Consider the following 26,045-nt stretch of genomic DNA (forward strand, 5'->3'; position numbering starts at 1 on the left):
AACTAGATGGAATGAAGTTTGTTAGGCATATCTGATTGGGAGATGCCCCATTGCACACAGTGGGATTTTTCCTAGGTAAATATGCTTTGAAGCAGGCTGGTTATGAGGCAAAAAAGTTGATGCTTAACAATGGAAAGTTCAAGGTGGATTTTGGCCTGGGACTGAGGATGAAACGATGCTTGAGATCTGACGACCCTTTTCATTTGTTTCTTAAAGCAATTTCATGGAATATGCGGTGGGAGTTGTATCAGAGCTGCCTTTAAAGCCATCAGTGTAAATTGCACTGCGCCCATTTCACAGATGTCCAGTTTGCATCATACTTACCCACTTTTAGTTACGGAGGAGATGCCATGCGAATCAGGCTCCTGCACACATGCACAAGCACACACAGTCTAGCTCACAGGGAAGGCGACACAAATAGTGGCTGTTAGAGGGTTGTTTTATATTCCATGCTGTTTCCACACTGCTAAATGCACTGCCTGGGGCTTAGATGGATGACTTCCGAAAACACAGCCTGATGGCAGCTGTGCAGCAAAGAAGCCCAATGAGAATGGAAGCCTGGTCCAAGACAACGTTTACACCAAAAGCCCCTCTTTTTAAAAAGCAGAGACATCACCTTGCCAACAAAGGTCCGTATAGTTAAAGCTATGGTTTTCCCAGTAGTGATGTATGGAAGTGAGAGCTGGACCATAAAGAAGGCTGATCGCTGAAGAATTGATGCTTTTGAATTATGGTGCTGGAGGAGACTCTTGAGAGTCCCATGGACCGCAAGAAGATCAAACCAATCCATTCTTAAGGAAATCAACCCTGAGTGCTCACTGGAAGGACAGATCGTGAAGCTGAGGCTCCAATACTTTGGCCACCTCATGAGAAGAGAAGACTCCCTGTAGAAGACCCTGATGTTGGGAAAGATGGAGGGCACAAGGAGAAGGGGACGACAGAGGACGAGATGGTTGGACGGTGTTCTCGAAACTACCAGCATGAATTTGACCAAACTGCGGGAAGCAGTAGAAGACAGGAGTGCCTGGCGTGCTCTGGTCCATGGGGTCATGAAGAGTTGGACACGACTAAATGAATAAACAACAACAACAACATCTGACAACACTGCTATCAGACTATAAACACTGCCAGTATGCCATTATGATGGTCACCTTAGCATTTATTGGATACCAACCTGGGAATGGGACGAAGGGCTTGTAGTGGCTACTTTTTTTGTCCCTAACTGCCCCCAAACCTTGCACAATGTTCTTCAACATGCCACCCTCTTTGGACTGAAGCAGCCATGTCACTGCTGGTCATTATTATCAATTGAATATACACAGAGCACCTGGAATTCTGCACTATAAATCTCTCCCCCCCCCTCTCCCATTCTCTCTCTCTCTGTCTTTCTCTTGCAACAAGAATACTCCAAATGCTGGAATTAAATGGAATTGTGAAACAAGCAAGCAAACAAAAATGGTCTCTGTTTTACTATTTCATACCTGTTTTCTGCAATGATTTTGTTTTATTTTGCATGTTTATTATTATTATTTAAAATGCAATTATGAATATTTTGGAAATGTTTGTAAATCTAGAGCAGTGGGAGAGAGCAAAAACAACAACATGCTTTTTTCTCCTTTTGGTAGAGATTTTAGACATTTCTGAATATAGACAATGCACTTAAAAATAAATAAAATTACACACATATTTTTTTACCATGAATACTCCTCATTCAGAATAAGACCTCAACCAGTCAAAAAGATTTGCCGGTATGTTTAAATAAATAAATAAATAAATGAGCAAGCAAACCAACCACTATGAAGTGTTATGCCATGTATTTCCACAAGAGGGTACTCAGAACATGCAAAAGACTTCCAATGTGATCTTTCTAGGAAGATTTTCTGAGTTCAGCTTTGGTTTTGGTCTACCTTTAGATGAAAGGTGCTTACGTGAATGTGATATGTGATTACCTTTGCCTTGAATAGGAGAAACATACCGGGGGGGGGGGGATGTTGTTGTTGTTGTTGTTCAGTCTAAAAGTAATTTTAGAGAGAGAGAAAAGTCAGGTCTAAGCCCCAAGGGTTCTACAAGAGGGAGCACAAGAGAGAGAAGGGAGACGAACACAAAACAAAGGATGAGAAAACCAAGCCCCTCTTCCAGATCTTCAATTTGGACACATGAAAGGCACAGAAAGAGAGGTGGCAAGATTTCAGTGCTCTGCCTCTGACCCTTGCAGATTTGTCTGAATATCGGAATAGACGCAACACGCATAACAAACAAACCAGGTCAGGTCAAAGGTGGGTATCGTGCCACTGCAACCCCCGCCTCTTCCCTCACCACATTTGCTGTGTCCAATCTGAAGGCCTGGAATGGACTAAAGATTCGTTTTAAGGAGAAAGGGCCACAGCTCAGCAGGAGAAGCTCCCAGACTCAGACTTGGGCTTTTTCAGTTATGGCTGCCCTGCCTTGAGAGCTGCTACCAGCCGCTGCCGACAATATTGAGATGGATGGACCAATGGCCTCACTCAATAGAAAGCAGTTACCCCAGTTCCTGGACGAGGCTCTATCTGCACTATACAACTAAAGCAATGCCATGGCTCCCCCCCCCAAAAAAAAATCCTGGGACCTATAGTTTAAAGGGTTCTGAGAGTTCCCAGGAGACCCCTGTTCCCCTCAGAGAGCTATAGTTCTCAGAGTTGTTTTGCTGTCATTCCCGCTTCCCAGGGAACTCTGGGAATTGTAGGCCTGTGAGGGGAATAGGGGTCTCCTAACAACTCCCAGCATCTTTAACAAACTACAGTCACCAGGATTTTTCAGGGGGTGCTGGGAAGCCATGACTGTTTAAAGTGGTATACTACTGCTTGAAATGTATCAGGAAGTTGGGGCTTAGGAGAGAGAGGAAGGGGTGAGGGGGCGATAGCTCAGGGGCAGAGCATCAGGTTCAATCCTCAAGGGTTGGAAACCTTTCTGAAACCTTGGAGAGCTGCTGCCAGTATACCTGAAGGAGCGTCTCCACCCCCATTGTTCTGCCCAGACTTTGAGGTCCAGCTCTGAGGGCCTTCAGGTGGTTCCCTCACTGCAAGAAGCAAAGCTACAGGGAACCAGGGAGAGGGCCTTTTCGGTAGTGGCGCCTGCCCTGTGGAACGCCCTCCCAGCAGATGTCAAAGAGATAAACAACTACCTGACATTTAGAAGACATCTGAAGGCAGCCCTGTTCAGGGAAGTTTTTAATGTGTGGCATTTTAATGTATTTTTAATCTTTGTTAGAAGCCGCCCAGAGTGGCTGGGGAAACCCAGTCAGATGGGTGGGGTACAAATATATTATTATTATTATTATTATTATTATTATTATTATTATTATTATTATTATTATTATTATTATGTTCCTATTTCCTCTCAGACTCCTCTACTTTCCTCCCAACCCCTCCTCTCCTTGCATGCTTTCTTTATCCATTGGCAATGTTATCTTCCACCTTGTTTGAGAGACACCATACCTTGACATTATCACCGACTCTTTTCTCTCTCTTGTTCCCCATAAAGGTGCATGTTACATCAGTTACTTATATCGCCTTTGGATGTGAAATATACCTTTGGATGGGCCCTGCTGGCCTTGTGAGTTGCTATCCATCTTAAGCTTTGTTTGTGGCTATTTTGTGGTCTGCTGGCTATTCATTATATTTGGGTTTATGTCACCCACCTGGCATTTTAGGGTCAGAAAGACTACAAACATCCAGTCCTGGGATCAGCCCAAGAAGTTTTGCTACCTGAGGCAAAGGACAAGATACCCTGTGTCTCCCTATTCCATGTGCAGAAGACAACTAAATGGGCAGTTGCATCTTAATTCAAAAGTGTAATTCAAATTCAAAACTTAATTCAAAACTTCGTTACGCTCGAGAGATGCTGGTTGGATTAGGGTAGGCCATCCTGCAGCATCTGCCACCTAAGGCAGCTGCCTCACTCTGCTTAATGGTAGAGCCAGGCCTGTCTGGTCCATTCCCATATTGAGATGCTTCCAGCGGAGGCCAGTGTGCCAGCTTTCTCCTCCCTGCTCTCAGTGTTGTCTCTGTAGAACTCAACGAGGAGGAGGAGAGGGGAAAGTCAGGATTAGTTGGCTCGTTCCTCTCTGCCCCTTTGTCTAAAATGATTGGAAGCTAGCCGCTACCAATGTGGTAGGGCAGAGATGCCCTCCTGATGCTGGCATCACTACAACTTACGGAATGGGACAGGACAGGCAAGATGGTGGCTGCATGCTGGATGCAGTGATGTTTCTGAATGCCAGTTCCTAGAAACCACAAGTTCTTGTGATCTTGTTCTCAGGTCTTGCTTGCTGGTTTCCCAAAGGCATCTGGTTGGCCACTGTAAGAACAGGACGCTGGACTAGAAATCCAGAAAGCTCTCCTTTATGTACTCCCTTCGGTTTGTCCCGGATCTCAGCTGCATTGGTCGACCTCTGGTTCCAGCATCATGGACAATGCACAAGGCGGCCCTCACATTGCTAAGGCATTGTCCAAGAGAGCTGAAGAATGCTGTGTGGTGCTGGCATTGCAAACAGCTGCTGCTGCTGTGCGTGGGATCAGTGCTCGGGCTCCCATACTGACCCTGCTGCATTCTGCAGGACTGATTGCCAGTGGGAGTTAATAATACCATTAGACTCCCTCCAGTGTTATTGGTGTTCCTATATCAGCAGCTGCAGCCCGAGGCTTAGAGTACTTCGGTGAAATGCGCAGGCATTGTCAGCCATAGTAAGCAAATAGATTGCAGCTCACTTAGGCAGACAATTCCATCAATTACAGACATCTCATCTGCCTGGGATGTTATATAAATTATCTTGTTTTCCTTTATTAATCCTATGCAAATATGAAATTGCAGACTGCTGATCCAGCGCTACAAGGGCCCATCACTTTCCCAAATGTGCAGTAAAACCTACTTTAATTAATTTTATTATCTGACTCCCAGAAACAGGGTGTGGGGGGGGGGAAATACTGAGGGGGAAATGTGGGCATCTCCAGCTGAATAACAATGAAATGATGACTCTCCTATGTGTGCAGAGAATTTCATAGGCTGAGCCACCTTACACAGAGGACAATGTGAGGTGCATGGAGGTGTTGTCAATGAGGAGGAGAAACGAGGAAGGATTTGGGACCCAGGGCCGACAGCCAGGCAATAGTGACATGGCAAAAACTGAGCTGGAATCTCCCTGAAATTTGCCAGGTCCAATCCTTTGGCAAGGCAGTAGAATGCATCAGCACTTCATGCCAATAGGATGGCAAACACAGAAGTTACAAGCAGGAGAAGAACATTAAAATCAATCAGGATCTTATATAGTGTGCACCCCTTTTGTCATAGTCTGTGAAGCAGAGTCTCTCCCCCCCCCCCAGTTGTTTATTTCTGGTGGTCAGACCAGCAGAAGTCCCAACCTTGTCCGTTTGTTAAATATGGGAGTTGATAACGCCGAGTGCTGGCATGTTCAAAATAATTCTAGCACGGTCCTAAAAGTGACAAGCATGAGGCTTACACAAAGTGGTCTGTGGAAGCATAGCCCATCTGTTGAGCTAGCGGAGGTGAGATCTATGGAGAGTCGTTTGGAAAGCCCCTCATAATTCATGCAGAAGGATAGCAGTGTTCGGAATGGCGGGGAGACTCTCTCCAGAGATACTTGGCAGCTGTGCTGATGGTGGGCATAACTCATGCAAGATTAATTGGTCGCCCCTTTGACAAGAACTTTGCTAAGGAAGTATCTTGTTCTTTGTTCTCTGCGGAGAAGGAAAACACTTGGAGCAGCTTGATTCTGTCTTTTCCCTGTGCTGGAATATTGTGTCTTTCCCTTTGTTAAGAACCTTTTGCTAGCTGGGGGAAAGTTTAGAGGGATCCATAATCCAAGGCAGGCAAGGCAGTCCATTAACCAAATATGTCATCTGCTCCCATTCTTCACTCACACAGCCTCACAATTTCCCCTCTGTAGCTCTTCTAAGCAGTGTGAACGCTTTTGGATGACAGAACTCAGTGTTATGTCAATTCTATTTTTATCCCTCTTTCCCCCACTTGAAGATCCTCAGAACACCAATTTACTGGGTGGGACTTTTGTCCAAACACCGTTTTCAGTGTTGTTACAGTGGTACCTTAGGTTAAGTACTTAATTCGTTCCAGAGGTCCGTTCTTAACCTGCAACTGTTCTTAACCTGAAGCACCACTTTAGCTAATGGGGCCTCCTGCTGCTGCTGCGCTGCCGGAGCATGATTTCTGTTCTCATCCTGAAGCAAAATTCTTAACCTGAAGCACTATTTCTGGGTTAGCGGAGTCTGTAACCTGAAGCGTATGTAACCTGAGGTACCACTGTATTTATCTTGCTTCCTACCCTGACTTCCTTACATTCCACCAATCTCCTGTTACAGGCTTGCTGCTGGGACGTTTTGCCCCAGACCTGGGCTCCAAAACCATTTTCTTGTTGTCAAATTTGCTCAAAGTGTGAGAGCTTCTCCCTCCAAGTCCATCTTCTCATGCCTTCTGCTTTAGACAGCTCCACCGTCTGATCTGTGTTCCCTAAAACCGCTCACTCTGCAAGCAGGATGGAGTGATTCAGTGACAATGCCTCTCCTGCTTCTCTTAGCTTCTTCTCATTTCTTATCAATCCCACACCTCCCCCTAAGCATCTCTGCTTTCTCTCTGCATGCATGACCTCTAGCATGACCTGATTTATTGCTGGTGGAGCTTCCTGAAAATGGCAAGCTTCTCAGACTAAGAGGGTTGCAATGCCCCCCTCCCACTGTTCCCCAATACACAGAGTCGCAGTAATAATAAAAAAAAGAATGTTAGACTCGCCAAAATGTTTCTAACTTGTGAGCAACCTTTCAAGTTCTCCAGAACCCTTCTTCAGGTTAGGTGCTAAACAAAGAAAAGGGGAGGGGAGAAGGCGTAATGTCGAAGCCAAAGAAACAGGTAAATCTTATGCTTCATACATAGAGACAGATTTCCCACAATCTTCTCATAGTCCTCATGTACCTTCACTTTGGAGTATGACCACTATGGCTACCAGACCTCCAGGTCTGACCTGTATTCTCCAGGTTTGTCCAGGTGGAGAGCTTGTACCTTCAGGTGGACAATCATCATCATCATTATCAAACATTAAGAAGACTGTCCATGCAGCTTGCAAGCTTCAGTCTGCAACTTATAGCAGAAAAACTGGGAGTGTGTGGGGGGGGATCTGCCTTCCTCTTATCCCTTTTCCCAATTAACCTCTGTCTCCAGGGCCCACCCATGTGACATTGCTAGGGATCTCAGGTTTGGCCCCTGAAATCTCAGGGCAACCCTACTGACTTGCTGTTTCCCAATCCTTTGATGGAAAATCCACCACTAGGTAGTATGGTATGATAAATTTCAAAGCAGCACAATGCAAAGTGTAAAATAGGCATGTAGTACTTAGAGGGGAAGCATCCACTGTTTACAGAACCCACACTTAGCTGGCTCCCCCTGGAGGTCTGCAGAGTATTCTCTAGACAAGGGTTTCCCAAAGTTGGCTCTCCAGCTGTTTTGGGACTACAGAAGGTGGAACATAAATACAAGTCCCAGCTCCATGACCCCTTGGTGCAGGTAGGGCAGGCATAGGCAAACTCGGCCCTCCAGATGTTTTGGGACTACAATTTGCATCATCCCTGACCATTGCTCCTTCTAGCTAGGGATGATGGGAATTGTAGTCACACAACAGCTGGAAACACAAGTTTGGGAAACCCTGGTCTAGACACTCTGAGTCTCATGTCTGTAGGTGAAGCTATTCCACTCATAGTAACCCGAGGCCGACATCACCATCCAGATTTTCTAGGTACACCAGAGTGCAGGTCAAATCCATACACACAGATCTATTTATGAAGTGGGGCAAACATTCTCTGACTTGCCCTAGCATCACACCAGGCTTTCAACGAACCTTTCTTTAGCAATATGCACATCTCCCCCAGCCTCACCAGCAAACAGTTCTTAGCACAGAGCATATGATGATAACGATCTCCCGAGAAAATTATTTATCTGTACTACACAGGCTGAAGGCAGCTTTGTCCCTCCGTTTTTATTTTATTTTATTAATAGGACAGCTTAATCAGATGTCATTGACTATGCTGGTTGGAATAAAAGTAAGCTTCATAAACATTCATTGGCCGCAGATGCCTTTGTAATCTCTTGATATTTGTTTCCTATTATTTTCTTTAATGCCTTTGAAAGAAAGTATTTGAAGCACCAGGGTGTCTGAACTTTCCCTTGCACTGAAATGCATACCCAGATGAGGTGTGGGGCAGGGTGTGTGTGCGCAAGGGGGAGGGAGCCAAAGCAAAGCTGACAATTGAGACCAGACTTTTCTTTTGAGGCTGAGAGATAAGACTCCATGGCAATCTGCCACGTGGTTACTGAATTTGAGAGATGCCTGCAAATCATAATACCCTGACTTTTGTGAGGGTACAATATACTGCCCAATGGAAAAGCCAAAGACAGGTATTATAGCACCATGCGGCATGATTCTTATTTATTTCCCATTAATGTGAAAATGACAGGTGGGTGATTCCGAAAATTCTGGCAGCTGGATTTTGCCAGGGCAAAAACAAACAAACTGAGAAACATCTTTACGCTTGCAGCCCCTGAAAGCCTGCCCTCGGTGATATTGCAGCACGGGCCTGGATGGGTGTTTGTGAATGGCTGGCAACATCAAGCCTTTGGATTGGCCAGATCCCCTGCCCCCAATATAAATTCCAGGAGCTTGACCTTTACTCTTGCCTAGTTAACAGAACAACACCTGCAGGGCCAGCCCAAAATATTTTGCTGTCTTTGGTGAATAGCATACCCATCAACTGTCTGGGAAAAAATGGGACATCTTATCTCCCCTCACCCCACGAGAGCTCTGTTGCCATTTTGGGCACCTAGCTCTCATGCGATTTTGAGCCAAGAGCTCGGCCCCCCCAAAAAGTATTGAGTCATGTGACTTGTGCAGGATTTTGGTGTCCTGGTTTGGGGCCACATCATGTTGGCGGATATGGAGCAGGGCATGGTATAGGTAAAGGTAAAGGTAAAGGTAAAGGTAAAGGACCCCTGGACGGTTAAGACCAGTCAAAGGTGACTATGGGGTTGCACCGCTCATCTCGCTTTCAGGCTGAGGGAGCTGGCGTTTGTCCACAGACAGCTTTCCAGGTCATGGGGCCAGCATGACTAAACACCTTCTGGTGCAACAGAACACCGTGATGGAAATCAGAGCTCACGGAAACGCCGTTTACCTTTCTGCCGCAGCAGTACCTATTTATCTACTTACACTGGCATGCTTTCGAACTGCTAGGTAGGCAGGAGCTGGGACAGAGCAATGGGAGCTCACCCCATTGCGCGGATTCGAACTGCCAACCTTCTGACTGGCAAGCCCAAGAGGCTCAGTGGTTTAGACCACAGCGCCACCCGCATTCCAAGGAGATGGTATGCCCCTCACATTTCCATGTACAGAAGCCAGATCTTATGTCAACAGTTTAGCACCCCTGAGGGAATCAGACTCACTTAGTGAAAGCTGGGCAGCCACCGTGGCACAAGTAGCTCCATAGTCCAACAGTATCTGCTACATTAGGCAGCTGCCTCAATGAACCACAGGTGTGGGGAACCTTTGGCCCAGCAGATCTTGCTGAGCTACAACTCCCATCAGCCCCTGTCATCATGACCAATGATCAGGGATGGTGAGAGTTGTAGTTCAACAACATCGGGGAGGCAGTGGTTCCCCAGATCTGCTCCAGCTAATGGCGGCTGCTCCTTAGGCACCTGCTCTCAGTTCCTTTCTCCACATGCTCTCGAGTCATAGATCTGAGCAGAGCCCCATCCAAATTATGATGCCATTTCACTCAGAATGTTTGAAAGATATCTATAGATCTCTAGCTATCTGTCTGGCCCACAATCAGCACTTAACGTTTCAAATACTATGTAAAACGGAGAGCCTTCCGGTGAGCGAAGCTTTCACTCCCCACCACCTATGGAAATTTCCTTTGTTGCTTTCTCCTCCGCTTCTTCTTCACGCCGAATTTTAAAAATAGCATTCACTTTAGCCTTTCCGTGAACCGGAGAAGAACAAATGACAATAGCGCAGTAATTTAGGGGCCAATTTCCCTTAAATACATGATCCGTCGGATATTGAACCCTTTTGATATTTGGAAGCTTTGGGACTCGGTTCTCTGAAAGGAGCCTGCATAATTTGCAGGATTCTGACAATACCGTTTGGCCTAATAGCCCCTCGATCGTGATTCCTCAATGGCGGTGCGCTGTTCAGGCTGATTGGAATGCTCAGTTAAGGACGTTAGCACAGATGAAGGCCATTCAAAGCGACACAGTTAGGGTTGTCTATGTATTCCTGTTATTACGCCTATTGTCGTGACCTTCGTAATTTGCTTTTAAAATCCCTCTGAGCCAAAGACACATATACATGCCATATCCAGGTCGTCGCATGGAATTGGTGCAGGGCTCTGCAGTGGCATAGGCCAAGGTGAGGAACTTGTGGTTCAGAGGCCACATGAAGTCCACGAGCTCATGTCATGATGGTGGGAGCAGCCTGGAGGTAGAAGATCCCTGCATAAGGGATCAGTCCAATCCTGTGGCAAGAGTGATCTGTCTCACCCCTCGCAGCCTGTTGGGCAGGGAGGAATATGGAGAGGGGAAGAGTGAGAGGAATTAGGAGTCTTCTACTGTAGCCAAATGTGTCTGGTCCTAGAAGCTACTCTGATAGGAGGCCAACTGGGAACCCTAAGCAAACCATTCCAAGCTCTTGGGAGGTAAAGGAGGGCACAGGGCTGGTGCAAACATTGGGCAGAGGGAAGCAGTTCCTTCAGGTGGTAGTTGCTGAGGGGTGGTAGCACCACTTTGGCTGTTGCCCTCTATTGGAGGGTGGGGTGTGTTTGCCAATGACCTGCCCTGCACCACCTAAGCTAGCCAGCCGCTCTCTGGTGTGCTGGGGGTGTTGCTGGGCTATTACCACCTGTCAGTCCAGTCACCTTCTATACATGGTAAGGGCCGGCACCATCTTGCCATTTGCCTCAGGCAGCAAAATGTCTTGGGCCAGCTCTGAGAGGGCGCTAGTTTTGCAGAAGCTTTCAACTTGCCACAACTCCATTCCCAAGTCTATTATTATTATTATTATTATTATTATTATTATTATTATTATTATTATTATTATTACCTTCATTGTGTCAGGAGTTCAGCCTACACTTGAGTAGGACCCTGGCAGAGACACATGCCCGACTGGCATGTTCTCTCCCTCCTGATTGATTGTTCTGGAGCTTCATAAGCTTTATTCAGCCTGAACATCACAGTGACTGATGCCAACTGACACCGGCACACTTAGGGATCCGCAAAGCTTGCACAGCATTGCATGACAGACCTCAGCAACTCAGCATTTTGGCTAATCTACTTTATTTACATATAAACACACATGGAGCACTGCAACATGGCTCCCTCTCTCTCTAGCATCAGACAGCAAAGAGAAAAAAACCAAAGGACAATAGTCCCACTTCATGGAACACAGTAACACAAACATCCTGTCTCCATCACTTCCCACTCTGTGGAGTCAAAACATACCATGTCATGTGATAGACAACAATCCCATGACTGCAATCATAGATCAGAAATTCTAACATATTGAAGGCAATCAAGAAACTCGGACCAGGGCATTGCAACTGCATGGATGCTCTCAAAGTTGTGGGATTCATAGTAACTGATTTGAGGTCTGAGGTAGCCTTGTCTATGCCAGCCTGTATTCTGGGTTCTCCCCTATTGGCCTGAACTTAAGTGTTACAAGATCCCAAGGAGCTGAAAGCAGTGCCCCTGCCTTTTGCCACCCCACTCCATGCATGTCATACTCAATACAACCCTGTGAGGTAGGTTAGGCTGAGAGATAGCAAATGGCTGAAGGCCATTCCAGTGAACTCCATGGCTGCATGAGGACGTGAAACTGGGTCTCTCCAGCTGTAGCCCAACACTCTAACCACTACACCACTCTGCCTCTCTTCAGATTCTCCTAGCTATCACAAACCCCTTCCTTCAGCTTAAGCAGTGCTTTGAATCTCCGCCTTTATTGGTTATGGAACTTTAGTTTCAACAATGGAAAGCTTACATTCTTCTAAGTCAGCCTCTCTCTTTCTCTCTCACTCACAAATATTCCCACTCCCATCAAGGCTTCCACTACTGTGCAAGCAGCATCCGAGGAACGAATACGCTTCCATTTATTTTCATATCTCTCGGGCCCACATTAACTCTCAAGGCAGCGATTGTCTTAGCAGCCTATTAACTTACTTTTTAGAAAGTCATGCCTTTCACTCAGAGACAGCTGACAGAAGGAATTCAGAGATGCTGTTGATATCCGAAGAGACTTTTAAAATGGCATTTGCTGAAGTGTCACCGGGAAAAAGCTTAGCAGAGAGGAAGGATTTATGAACTGCGGGAGAAATGAATGGCTCAAAAAAGGGAAGGGAAGTGGGGAAAGCTGGGACTGATATGATTTCTCATTGTGACTGACAATCCAAATAGGGCTCTGATTTTGGCAACGGGCAATGATGTCTTGTGATGATCAGATCTGGAGACTATTTATTTGCTGCTGTGGTCAGCACTGAAAGCAGGATCTAAGGGGAGAAGGGCAATATTTTGAGATGTCGTTAGGCATTCCAAGCTGTGTCACTTACATAAAACCAGTAACATTTTCAGAGTGGTTGATTCATTGAAAAAGAACCACAACACTAGGAAAAAGAAGCATGGGCAGAAAAGAACATCTTTACTGAGCATTTATCCTGATTTTTTCTGATGCTATTTAAAATAAAAATAAATAAAAAACCGATTCTCCAGAAGCTCACAGGTCTATTGGAAACAAGTTACATCACTGCAGCAGCCACCCGAAAGCTGGCAGTGCAACTTTTGAGCATTGCTTTGCTACCCTCATCACATTCCAAACATAGGATGTGCTGCTGCAGCATTCACAAAAAGTGCTGGTGGGAAAGAAAAACAAACCCATTTGACTAAAGGATGCTGACTTCTTCAGCAGCAAAACTACATGTGAGTTGAGTCTGAGTCAGCTGAGGATCTGTCACGTTATTTATTTGATTGGAGGCTAGGCCCGCATGGGTGAACTTTAGGGACAAAGCTAGATGTGAGGCTATTCATACAGCGGGAATTGTGTGAATGTTGCTGCTGGTGTTTTCTAAAAAGTAAACGTGTAGGACGCCCCACCCAATTGCAGATTGAAATCTACTGAGGACTTTTCACCTCCACCTGCAAAGGAAGAAAGCTTACGTTTGTGCTGGGCCTGGGGGTAACCCGTGAAACGTGGTCCAGGACTGGTCCAGAATCCGAAGGTTCTGCTGGGAGGGTAACAGCTGGTCCTGATCCCCCAGCAACTCACCTCCCTGTTTCGCCCAAAGGTGAGCACTCCTCCTGCGAGTACTCAGGTCTCTCCTTCTCTCAGACCTTAGACTCTGCAGCTCAGGAGATGTCAGTGGGTTACTAGACCCTTGGGCCACCTCAGCCTCCCCTGCCCAAACCGGTAGTAGAGCAGCTGTAAGTGATGGCCCAGCTGAAGGCAACGAGGTAATCCCCGCATCTGGAGCCAGAGCAGGCTCAGGCCCCTGACTCGGCCCAGCTGGCGTTTGTTACAGGGAAACCTGTGCAGACTGGGACTCTTCAGGATCAGGCCCCAGACTTGGTTCAGATGATGCCCGAGGCAAAGGATCCGGTGCAGACTGAGTCTCCTCTGGTTCCGAGTCCAAGTCCGCGTCTCAGGCCATCACAACGTTGGTGTAAATGGGAGCTTTCCTTCCAGTGAAAATGACAAGCGCAAGGAGCCCTGTCTGGATTGGGACATGGGAGAGAGGCTCCTCATCTGGGTTGGGCTATATAACATATGCTAATTGGTTGGCATCCGTCTGCCTTGGGAGACAATGGAAGAGTGTGCCTTCAAGGGTGAAATCAAACCATTAGAGAGTTACAGCGCCTGCAGTGGCATAGAGACTGATACAAGAGAGACGTGTTTTGTTGCAGCTGGGGCAGATGAAGAGGTCCGGTTGTGCTGTTGCAGATGCACCATGACATTTCTTCTCTCTGTGCTTCTCCCAGCGGTCATTCCTCCTCTGGTCACTGCTGTGGATGCGCAACCTGGCTGTCTGTCTCCACACACTGGGGTCGATGTTGCCAGCCTTCATGTCATGTTTGCAGACATCTTTGTAACACAGAGTTGGTTTGCCTGGTGCCTGCGGCCAGCTCCCTGTAGAGATCCTGCCTTCTTCCCTTCTATGGACATTACCAAGCCAGTGGAGTAAATCTGCTGCCTCAGGCTCAGCCATCAGCAGTAGGTGGTCAATGCTCTCCTGGAGAGCCCACCATTGATAGTCACGAAGGCTGTGCTCTGCTTCCACGGCTGGAGTTCCACAGCTGTTGGAAACCACAGGAGGGGGAGAGCACTCTTGGGCACAGATCCTGCTTGTGGGTTTTTCACAGGCACCATGTGAGAACAGAACGCTGGACTAGATGAGCCACTGGCCTGGTCCAGAAAGCTCTCCTTATGATCTGATGTCCCCAGCCCCCAATGAGGCTCTTCACTTTGCAGAAGGGGGAGAAGGAGAAAACACCCAGACATGATTCTCTCTGTTTCCTCCTCATCAGTCTAAGCCTGCACTCTATACCCAATCCCAACAAGGCCATGGGGCTCATGGGAGAAACCTCTCACTGGGTTGGGACCCTTACAGGGAACCAGGGCAGTCTTTAGCATATGCAACGCTGGGGTGCCAAGATCTGCCCAGCAGTCTCAAATTAACTTTCACTGACCTGGGGAAATCGCTCACCTGTAACAACGATGCAGCGGAGAAAACTGCTTTTGTTTCCTGACTTGTCAGGAATATTTGACACTACAGAGTCATAGAGCGATGGGGGGGGGACTTTTGCTCCATTGCTTTTCACTGCTGCCAATTGAGTAGGTATACATTTGGCGCCCCCCCCCCCAGAATTCTGTGCCCAGGTGCCCCACACCCCTTGCACCCCGGGGTTAAGACGGCCCTGCAGGGAACGCTGTGTTCATATCCCCACCCCACCCCATCACACACAACAGTATTCATGTCACTGTTAGAACCACATTGATAGGATCAATTGCATGGGTCCTTCCCGCACAAGGAGGGAGAGTGATGATCAGGTGCAAAAGACATACATGATATGTGGTTTCCTTATTGCACGAAGGATGGAGACTGTAGCCCTTCGTTCCTAAACTCCTACCATCCCTGGGTCATTGGCCATGCTCGCTAGGAATCATGGGAGTTGGAGTCCAACAACATCTGGGCAAAGGGCATAAGTTCCCCATCCCTGGTTTTGCACACCTTTACAAGGCCATGGGATTACATCCTGGTTTCTCACACTGTGCTTGGGAAGCGAAGATTCTGTCCCATCACACTGAAAGGGTTAATCATGATGAAATATTCTCAGAAGACGGAGACACATCTGGTGACAGCTAAGACAGATCTTCTTCAGTTCAATTAACAGAAACCTTGTGGCTTTCATAAAATATATGTGTTTATTTTTAGATAATCTTAAAATTCAACATGAGACCCGGAGGTAAGTGGGGTTCTAGAGGAAGTTTGAAGATAACTTGGTGGATATCACTGTTAAGGCTAATCCAAATGAGGAGAGGCGGAAATAGTCTTAATATTCCTTTTGTTCATTATTATCCTCTAAGGAGTTTAAATAATTTATCAAAATGTTGATTCCTTAATAGCGGAGGAATCCAAGAAATATAGGTCTTTAGACTTAAGACCCACGAGGGAATAATTGCATTTTTTCTTAATTTAGATAACTGTGCACCAGTTGAGCCTAAGGCTACTTTGAAGGTTAATGTGGATAAACTTTTAGAAATGAAGATATCAGAAATGAATACATTTTGGAAATTATAGCTTCCAAAGCCATCCTCAGCAGCAGAATGCAACTATTAAGATGGAAGTTATTTGGAGTGGGTGGGGGAGAATTATCTCCTTTCTAAGCCCAGTAATATTGCAACTGCAGAGAGGGAAAATAACATATCAGTTTTAAATCCTATAACCAGTTTTCCTTCTCATTGCCTATTTGGAATCATGAGCTGACAGATTTTGGAAATAGGATTAGATTACCTTTAAAGTTCCAGGGTGGATCCCCTGTTGTCATTTAATTGACTAAGAACATCGCTGCCAGTCTAACGCGCTTCTCCTCATCCACATACTGTTATTTGGCCTCTTTTACTAAATCTTCAAAAGATTACAGAATTTTGAAGTTGTCAGCTAGTTGTCAATGGAGGCTGCATTTCTTCTTAGCCAACCACAGTTTTTTAGCCAGCTTCCGGACTAGTCCAAAAATCAGTAAGACGAGATCGCAGAAAAGAGGAAGGAGGACCCAGGTGGTCACTGCTGAGAATTGCAATCCCAGTTGTGTTGCATTTGGACCATTTTGCAAAGATCACAAGCAATCATTTTCCTTTTTCCCCACTGACCACCATCACATCCTCCATATTTATGGCAGGCATATGTAGCTACTTGCCTGATTTGCTGGCCACAACTTCACAATTTCAACTTTTACTGCTGGCATTTCAAAGACCTAACAACTGCCTTACTGAATCAGATAAAGGTCAACTTAAACCGCCATTCAATTGCCAACTTCCTTCTGGGAAGCTAACAAGGAGGGCATGAAGATGATAGCTACCCTCTGTTGTATAACTTCAGCTCCTGATATTCAGAGGTACACTGCTCCTACACTTGTTCAGTCTAGGTATAATGTCCAATAGCCATTGATGGAACCATCTTCCACAAATTTGTCTGGTTTGTTGCCGTCTAAGCCAGTGGTTCTCACCACACCCTGTGCCAGTGAGCTTCATAATTTCCAGGTGTGTGAGGTACTTTCTTCACATCTAAGCTGACTATTAGCATATGGAGAACACAGACTATGGAGAGACTCAAAGGCCCATCTTTGACTCAGCATCCTCCTTCCTCCAGTGACCAACCAGATGCCTCTGGAAAACCCACAAGAAGGACATGAACACAATGGCCCTCTCAAGTCCTCACACAAATGGTTTTCAGAGCTGTACTGTCTCTGATAGTGGAGGCAATACACAGCCGCCATGACAAATCGCCATTGGCAGCCTTACCCTCCATTACAGTGGTACCTCGGGTTACATACGCTTCAGGTTACAGACTCCGCTAACCCAGAAATAGTACCTCGGGTTAAAAACTTTGCTTCAGGATGCGAACAGAAATCGTGCTCCGGCGGCACGGCAGCATCAGAAGGCCCTATTAGCTAAAGTGGTGCTTCAGGTTAAGAACAGTTTCAAGTTAAGAACGGATCTCCAGAACGAATTAAGTACTTAACTTGAGGTACCACTGTAATTTGTCTTCTTATCCCCTTTTAAAGCCATCTAAGTTGGTAGTCATCATGACACCTTGGGGCAGTGAATTTCACAGTTTAACAAATGCAGTGATCAAGTGCTTCCTCTTGTCTGTCCCAAATCTCCCACCATTCAGTTCCATTCTCTCTATCCGCTTCCTCCTCAACGTGCATAATTGTACAGTGGTGCCCCGCAAGATGAACGCCTCGCAAGACGGAAAACCTGCTAGACGAAAGGATTTTCCGTTTTGGAGGCGCTTCGCAAAACGAATTTCCCTATGGGCTTCCTTCGCAAGACGAAAGTCCATAGGGAAATCTCCGGGACAGCGGGGAAGCGCAGCGCGTCTTCCCCACTGTCCTCGGACCTCCTCCGAAGGCTGGCGGTGGGAGGAGGGCTCTCCGCCCCACCGCCAGGCTTTGGAAGGCTGCTCCGAAGGCTGGCGGTGGGGCGGAAAGACCTTCTCCCCGCGCCAGGCTTCAGAAGGCTGCTCCGAAGGCTGGCGGTGGGGCGGAAAGACCTTCTCCCCGCGCCAGCCTTCGGAAGGCTCCTCCGAAGGCTGGCGGTGGGGCGGAAAGACCTTCTCCCCGCGCCAGCCTTCGGATGGCTGTCCTGAAGACTTGCGGTGGGAGGAGGGTTTTCCTTCCCACCGCCAACATTCAGAATGCTGTTCTGAATGTTGGCGGTGGGGAGGAAAAACCCTCCTCCCACCGCAAGCCCCGGGAACAGAGGAGAAGTGCTGCGCCCCTTCCCCTCTGTTCCCGTACCTGTCCTGAAGGCTTGTGGTGCGGAGAAAAGCCCTTCTCCGCACCGCCAGCCTGGCAAGCGGTTTCCATAGGAACGCATTAATTGATTTTCAATGCATTCCTATGGGAAACCGTGCTTCGCAAGACGAAAAACTCGCAAGAAGAAAAAACTTGCGGAACGAATTAATTTCGTCTTGTGAGGCACCACTGTATACACCTCTAAAATGCCAGGGCTCCAGCCCTTTCATCATTTCGGATGCCATTTTCTACACCTTTCCCAGATCTGCAATATCCCTTTCTGAGGTGTAGTGACCAGAATTGTACCTCGTATTCTAAGCACACCTGCACCACAGATTTGTACAAAAGCTTCATTGGCTGACCCCACATTGTAATATTATGAGGGATGAATTTCCTTCTCTTCACACTGTTCAGCCCCCGCCCCCGCATGGTTATGTGCTACTTGTGGTGGTTTAATAAAAAGAAAAAAGAAAATGGCCTAGAAATCCTTTAGCGCAGAGAATAAATCCCATTTTCTTTTGAAAAACTTTTCAATTCCACATTGCCACTATACAAGTAAAGCACCATGATTCCACTTTCAAACACTGTGACTTCTCCCAAAGAATCCTGGGAGCTGTAGTTTGTGAAGGCTGCTGTGAGTTGGTAAAAAAGGTAAAGGACCCTTGGCAGTTAAGTCCAGTCGCAGATGACTCTGGGGTTGAGGTGCTCATCTTGCTTTACAGGCTGAGGGAGCCGGCGTTCGTCCACAGACAGTTTTTCCAGGTCATGTGGCCAGAGCAGCGCACGGAAATGCTGTTTACCTTCCCGCCGGAATGGTACCTATTTATGTACTTGCACTTTTTGGCATGCTTTCAAACTGCTAGATTGGCAGGAGCTGAGAGTTGTTAAGAGACCCCCTATTCTCCTCAGATGCAGGAGGCGCTGTAGTCTAAACTACTGAGCCTCTTGGGCTTGCCAATTCCAATCAGAAGGTTGATGGTTTGAATCCCTGCAACGGGGTGAGCTCCCATTGCTCTTTCCTAGCTCCTGCCAACCTAGCAGTTTGAAAGCATGCCAGTGCAAGTAGATAAATAGCTATCAGTGTGGCGGGAAGGTAAACGGCGTTTCCGTGCGCTCTGGTTTCCATCACAGTGTTCCGTTGTGCCAGAAGTGGTTTAGCCATGCTGGCCACATGACCTGGAAAGCTGTCTGTGGACAAACGCCGGCTCCCTCGGCCTGAAAGCGAGATGAGCGCCGCAACCCCATTGTCGCCTTTGACTGGACTTAACTATCCAGGGGTCCTTTACCTTTTTTTTACCTTTATTCTCCTCAAAGAACTACAGTTCCCAGAGTTTTCTGAAAAGGGTATTGGTTGCTAAATGACTCCAGGAATTGTAGCTTCCTGAAGAGAATCGGGGCTTTATAACAACTCTCAGCAGCCTTCTCAACTAGGGCTGCCATACGTTTGGGGTTTCAAAGGCGGATTTGATGTCCGGAAGGAATTTCTAAAAGGTGGTGCTTTGTCCTCTTGGATCTTAGACAAGTCAATCGATACATCCCATTTTCTTTTGTAAAGAAAAGTTCAACAACTTTCAGGGTGTCCTGGTTTTTATTTTTTGAAATATGGCAACTAGCCTTAACAAACTACAGTTTGCTTCTCGGCCTTATGGCTAAGATCAAGTGTAGTATCTGTTCTTATTGGTTTAACAAACTACAGTTCCCAGGATTCTTTGTGGGAAATCACGACTCTTTAAAGTGGCATCATAGTGTGTGGATGTGGCCCAAATCAGAACGGTATCCTTCAACAAGACAAAAGGCAAAAATTTGGGATTTTGAAGTACATTGCCAACAACAACTCTGTATTTTTTTCTTTAAAAAAAGAGATGAATCTAGTACAGTAGTATCACCCATGGAAAAGTATATGGGATATTGATCTTGCTTTAGAAGGATTAACAGAGACAGGTATCATATAGCAGGGAAGTAACAGCAAGGACAGCCTTTCCTCATAAAGCAGAGAAGCCCTCTCTGTGCTCTACATCCCGGGTATATCTGGAAAATGGCCCTGTGAGGATGCTAATAAATCCTCTGCAACAAATTATTCACTAAGATCTTTAGGGGAATTTGAATAAATCCTCACAGCCATTTAGTGGGTAATCTCCTGATCAGATTCCCATTTTTCTTTAGAGGACAATAATATAATATATTAGCTCTTGTACTCTGCGCCAGAGAAATGCTATATATCAAAAATATGAATATAGTCAAAATATTGATCTCTAGCCAAAGTGGAACTAGAGGAAACTGTAAAAATGTAATGTAGTCCATTAGAGAGAGGGAGGGGAGAAAGATTACAAGCACAGCTGCTTCAGGAAGAAGGGAAGCACTTCCTTAAATGTCCTGATTTCCATGAACTGTGAGAATTCTAGGGGTGCAACATGGAGGAAGGGCCACAATATGCCACCTATTTAAAGCACCATGATACCACTTCCAACAGACATTGCTTGCCTCAAAGAATCCTGGGAATTGTAGTTTTTTTTAAGAGTGTTGAGTGTTGTTAGGAGACCCATCATGGTGCTGAAATTCCTATTGTCCCAAACAAGCTACAGTTCCCAGTATTCTTGGAGGGGAGAAAGTCATAGCATTGTATAAAGGTGCTTGGAATGTAAGGTCACAAGTTCTGTTTCACTGCCTGCGGAGTTCTGTTGTTAGTACAGAGCAAAGCAGGGCTTTTTTAAAAAATAAAAACAACAGCCATCTTAAATGAAGCTTTTAACTTTTTATTTTATTTTATTTTTGGAGGGCTGTGCTTTAAACAACAAATAGTGCTCTGCTCTTCAGTGCTCCAAAGGTAACATTGTGGACAGCCTCGGTTCCTGCATAGTCCCTTGTCCCATGGAAATACAGTGGAACCTTGGTTCTCGAACTTAATCCATTCTGGGAGTCCATTCGACTCCTGAAACCATTCGGAAACCAAGGCACGGCTTCCGATTGGCTGCAGGAGCTTCCTGCACTCAAGCGGAAGCCATGTTGGATGTTCGGCTTCCGGAAAACATTCGAAAACTGGAACACTTCTGGGTTTTCGGCGTTTGGGAGCCAAAATGTACAAGTACCAAGGCGTTCAAGAACCAAGGTACGACTGTATAGAAAGAATAGGCAGACAGAGCTATAAGGTACAGAAAAGTACAGAAAAACAACAAGGTGAGATTTTGTTAGGGTTACGGTTTGACTTGGAGGAGGTGGTTATGGGCATCACACTTTGACTCAGGAGAGGGGAAAGACCCCTGAATCATCCCAATAATTTCATTGTCCACCCTGCCTGCAAAGTGGCACAGCCCTAGAATCATAGAATGGTAGAGCTGGAGTGGACCACAAGAGTCATCTAGTCTAACCCTCTGCAATGCAGGACTCTTTTGCTCAATGTGGGGCTCAAACCCACAACCCTGAGATTAAAAGTCGTATGCTCTGTTGACTGAGCTATCCCTCCAGTTGTATGCCTAGAAGATATAAAGTGCTAAACTGGCACTCAGTGAATTCAAAGAGAGAAAAGATCCCCAGCATAGAATATGCATGGCATTGGAGAAAATAAGAGCATTGCCATTGGGCTCTCAAAAACACGCACTGGAAGAAGTGATGGCAATCCTACCTGGGAATAAGTCCCATTAAACTAAGGGAAGCTTATTGTTCAAGCGGACATGTGCAGGATTGTGCAGTTAATCTCTTTTATAGACATTTATCTCACCTCCAAACTCACTATCCAACTTACAACAAGAGTGGTTTAATATCAAAAAAACCATATTACGGGGTGATTAAGAACTGTAACTAATAAATAAAAGACAATACAATTCTATGCATGCCTGCTCAGGAGTAAGTCCATTGGTGTTCAATCACATAGGTGTGTATAAAATGGGATTGCAGCCTTAGAGTCTTATATTGCTGACTTTTTGCTTTTTTTATTTATTTAAGAGGACAGCCATCTTTACAAGCTGGCTACAAAACTGCATAAAAGTGATACTCACTTTCTGTGGATAGGCATAAAATTGTGGAGTCTTATAGCTCCTAGTGTTGAGGCATGCCGATTTTGCAGCGATCTTCTCCGGCTGTGGAGTTGCTGGGTTTCTAACTCGGAGAGGAAACTGCTGACCTCTTCTCTTGCAGTGAGTTATGACGGAAGTAAAAGAGTTAGCCCTAAAGGAATGAGGAACTAAATTTCAGAAGCGCAAAATAGCATCTGTCATAAGAAATATAGGTTTAGACCCTCTCCCGGCTCCAAACCTGTGTAGAAGCCTGTAAAAATAATAGCCGTAATGGATTTGCAGCCTGATATTTATGTGGCTTTACTCAGAAGCAAGTTCACTGAGATTTATCCAGCTCAGCTTGCATAAATTAGTATCCTTAGCACAGTCAAGCAAATGACAGCATTTTGCAACCTCTTATGTTTCATAGTTTAATCTTAGCAGCTTGATCCCTCAACCAATTAAGCTGTGATATCTTTAGCCTTCGTTTAAAATCCTGAAGGTCTATGAACCTGGTGGTGGTGGCGGCTTGGATCTTCTTGGTGCTTAGAGTTGCCCTAGGATTAGTACCTGTGGAATACAGAGATTTTGATGTGGCAGGATCCAAAGTCATGGGTCTTGACATTGGTGTACCATTGATCAAGTGTCTTGTCTGAGAAAACTGTTTGCTCCCATACTCAGCAATGCCATAATCTGGCCATCTGACTCAGCCTTTTCAAGGGGGTGGGGTGGGGACGGGGTAGAAATTCTGCAGTGGGGTGTTGGGTAGAAATCTGGCTTGATTTGCATTTTAATGTGAACCTCCCTAATTCACACTTCATGAAGCAACACTTGCTATCCTTTAAAATTCACACTTCTCAGAATTTTGCAGTGCAACTCTTCAGCCGAAGAAAGTGTGTGCATACAAATGTAAAGTAGCATTAAAATGTATTTCTATTAGGGAAATTGCTTGCAAAAATGTGTATGTTGTGAGAAATTTGCACAAAGGTCCTAATGAATTTCCCTGACAGCTTTTTTTTTTTAAAAAAAGCACAAACTAATGCAGGGTTCCCATATTTCAAAAAGTGAAAATTCAGACACAAAGTTGTTGAACTTTTTTGGGGGGCAAAGTTGTTGAGTTCCCCCCAGCCCAGACATTTCAGCGATTTCCACACGGACGCTGTTTACGAGGGCCGAATACCGGCTAAGTCCAGGAAATTCCAGACGTATGGCAACTCTAGGAAAACCAAACATAAGGCTGGAAAAATGAGAAACTGAGAGAAACAAAAATTGACATATTTGGCCATCAAACTATGTTCCGAACTGGTTAGCAACAAGTGGCTCTTCTTTATCTATCTATCTGTCTGTCTGTCTGTCTGCTCACACTTGACTCAAATTTTAGTTTTGTTTTTGCCAGCATTTAGGCCGCAACTTTATTGATTACAGAAAGTGAGAGGTTGCATAGGCTCTTGTTCGACTAGCTTCCTGCCATGCAGGTAGCGCTGACTCTGAGTTCCAGCACAGGTCAGCCAAGGGCGAGCACCTGGATAAGCGGAAAGCTGGGAACGGGCTAACTCCACCACCCAAATAGCCCCCTGGACTCAGGCACGGGCACAACCCCCTCTCAGGGGTCACCAAACCATTGAGTCCCTGGATTCCTTTAACGGAATACCCTTCACATAGGGATGGTGAGAGTGTTCTCCCATCCCTATCACCTGAACCAGAGCCTATCCGCAACCTTACAAGTTGTGATGATTTGCTATGCGGCAAGCGAAACCCAAATGGCAACAGCCAATCAGACAAGTGGGGAAAATTCCTGCCGTTCCCCTGTCCCAACGACAGACGACACAAGACGGCATAGCAAGGTCAATTGCAAAAATGCCCTAAATGTAGGGAGAGGTGGGCGGTTGTTCCGATGCACGTGCTGAAAGAGGAAGCTCTGGGTCATGTGCATGGGCATAAATAGCTCCCTCGAAACGTTTGGACGGCATCCCATTGGCCAGATTGCACCCAGCTATGAGGTGTTGTGGCTGACCAATCATACCCACCCACAACACAGGATGTCGGTTTTCCAGGTCTCACCGCAATACGTGCCCTCTTTAAAGGAAGACCCGATTTCTGCTCCCTTTTCAGTGCTTCCACTCTATGTCCGTAAGGCCTCACTCCTGTTGCAGCAGTTGCCACAGCCTTGCAGCACTGGGATGCATTGGTGGGATGTTGGCCCATTCACCCTAGTGGATCAGTCTCTGCAGGCTTTGCCCCCAGAGGCAGCAAATTTGGCATGAGAGGAAAAGGTCCAACTTAGGGTGCAGTGCTGATGCTATGGAAGCATGTGGTCAGTGGCTATAATGGCGTTGGTAGAGAGTAGTTAGCAGGCCTGCTCCTTCTCTCACCTCATGAATATTCATGGGAATATCTCTCCTATTTCTTCTACGGTGACGCCAAAGCAGCCACTCAAGACATCGGCCCACATTCTTTTAGCACTGAGCATCATATTATTTGTGGCATGGAAAGAGGGAGGATGGCATTTGGTGGGGTGAAGCGGTGGGGAAGAAAAGGAAGAGAGAAGCCCTTTCCCTCCGTGTTACAGCCAACGGCAACTGTTAATATAATAAAGTCATTCATCCCTGTCATCATAACCCAAGATTAAATAGCCCTAAAACCACTGAAACAGCAGTTTTGTGATTAGCTTGATAGGTATTTACAGTCCTTAATGAAACATTATATAGTCATTTGAGCACACTGCTAGCATATTGTGTACGCAAGTTGTCATGCGGCCAAAACCGTAATTCTACTGCATGTATGTAGATAACATCGCGGCCACACAATGCGTAAGTGTGAGTGAAGGATAAATAAGTACTTCTGGAAGATTTCATGTCCTGATTTATTATTTCAGTAAATTTCATTTCTAAATTTGTATTCAAATTGAGGGTTGTTGTTTTTTTAAAGCCTCCCCCTGCTTTAGATTAGACTTATTATACTATAATTAATTTCTATACCACCCTTCATCTGAGTATAGTCCTTGTTGATACCTCAGTCGGTAGAGCATAAGACTCTTAATCTTAGGGTCGTGGGTTCAAGTCCCATGTTGGGCAAAAGATTCCTGCTTTGCAGGGGGCTGGACTAGATGGAACTCCTGGTCCCTTCCAACTCTACAATTCTATGAGTCTATTAATTAATCTATGACCACAGGGCAGTTTATAATATAAAAACACAAAAATATATAACAGAGTCACAAACAAAGACAATACCCCCCCCCCCAGTTTAAAATGCCATAGATTCTTTGATTAGCCAGACTATCAAAGGAGCAGGAGCAGTTTGTGATTCATTTTTAGCGGGTGGCTTTATTACTGCTGATTAATGTATTTTATTTTATTTTTATTATTTTTGTGGTGTATTTTTGTCCATATTGAAAATCACCTAGAGATACACTTTTGTGTCAATTAAATCAATTACATAAATCTAATCACAAATCCAGAACAAATAATAAAAATAAAAATAAAATAATAATAAGAAGAATAAAGAATAAGAATATTAAAAATACTATAAAACTTCAAACATTAAAAACTTCCCTAAACAGAGTTGCCTTCAGATGTCTTCTAAAAGTCAGATAGTTGTTTATTTCTTTGACATCTGATGGGAGGGCATTCCACAGGGCAGGTGCCACTACCGAGAAGGCCCTCTGCCTGGTTCCCTGCAACCTCACTTCTCGCAGTGAGGGAACTGTCAGAAGGCCCTCGGAGCTGGACCTCAGTGTCCGGGCAGAACGACGGGGGGGGGAAATGCTCCTTTGGGTATACTGGGCCGAGGCCGTTTAGGGCTTTAAATGTCAGCACCAACACTTTGAATTGTGCTCAGAAACATACTGGGAGCCAATGCAGGTCTTTCAATTTTTCTTTGCAATGAGATTAATGCCTTTGGTGTTACTACTAAAATGACACAAATTCTTAGGGACGTGCCTTT

The sequence above is a fragment of the Podarcis bocagei genome (assembly GCF_964188305.1).
Source record: "Podarcis bocagei genome assembly, chromosome: 12".
Classification (NCBI taxonomy): Eukaryota; Metazoa; Chordata; class Lepidosauria; order Squamata; family Lacertidae; genus Podarcis; species Podarcis bocagei.